Source organism: Mus pahari, chromosome 8, assembly GCF_900095145.1.
Source record: "Mus pahari chromosome 8, PAHARI_EIJ_v1.1, whole genome shotgun sequence".
Taxonomy (NCBI): Eukaryota; Metazoa; Chordata; class Mammalia; order Rodentia; family Muridae; genus Mus; species Mus pahari.
Window position 1 is genome coordinate 66,511,225 of NC_034597.1, and position 787 is coordinate 66,512,011.

Here is a 787-nt window from a genome sequence, read left to right on the forward strand (position 1 = left end):
ACCACCCACCCCAGCAAGGACACTGAGAGCAAGAGAGAGGCCCTGGGTTGCTGAGGAGTCCCTATCCCAACTGGCCCCCAACACTGAGCATCTCCCTCACAATTTCCACCCCAGACCCCCATAATAACAGGAGGGGCCTAGGGAACCCTCCCTACTCTTGAATACCATCAATAAAGTTCGCTGCACCCTCGCCCCCCAAAAAAAGAGAGCAGGCTGAGCAAGCCAGGGGAAGCGAGCCAGTAAAGAACGTCCCTCCATGGCCTCTGCATCAGATCCTGCTCCCTGACCAGCTTGAGTTCCAGTCCTGACTTCTTTCAGTGATGAACAGCAATGTGGAAATGTAAGCAGAATAAACCCTTTCCTCCCCAACTTATGATGTTCGTGCAGGAATAGAATCCCTGTCTAAGACAGGGTGCATGTCCAGAATGCTAAGCTTGGGTGTGTCTGACTCTGAGTCTTGACCATGAGTCTGAGGACAGCCTAGGCATTACGGCTTGAACACAAGATTGTCCTCAACAGGCACCTATACTGAAGCTTTGCTCTCCAAATATTGAAATGGCTGTGGGAGGTGAAGGAAGTGTCAGGGACAGAGGTTTGGTTGGAAGAAGTAGGTCACTGATGTCATGCCTTTGCAATTGCACCGGGAGCTGCAGAGTCCACTTCCATTGCTTCTGATTTCTCTCTGTGGTTGTCTTTCTTTTGGAACATAGGATCACTCTATTACCTGGGGTATTATCTGAGTTTCCTCCTCGCGATCTCAGGAGACCTGACACAACTAGTTTAGAGG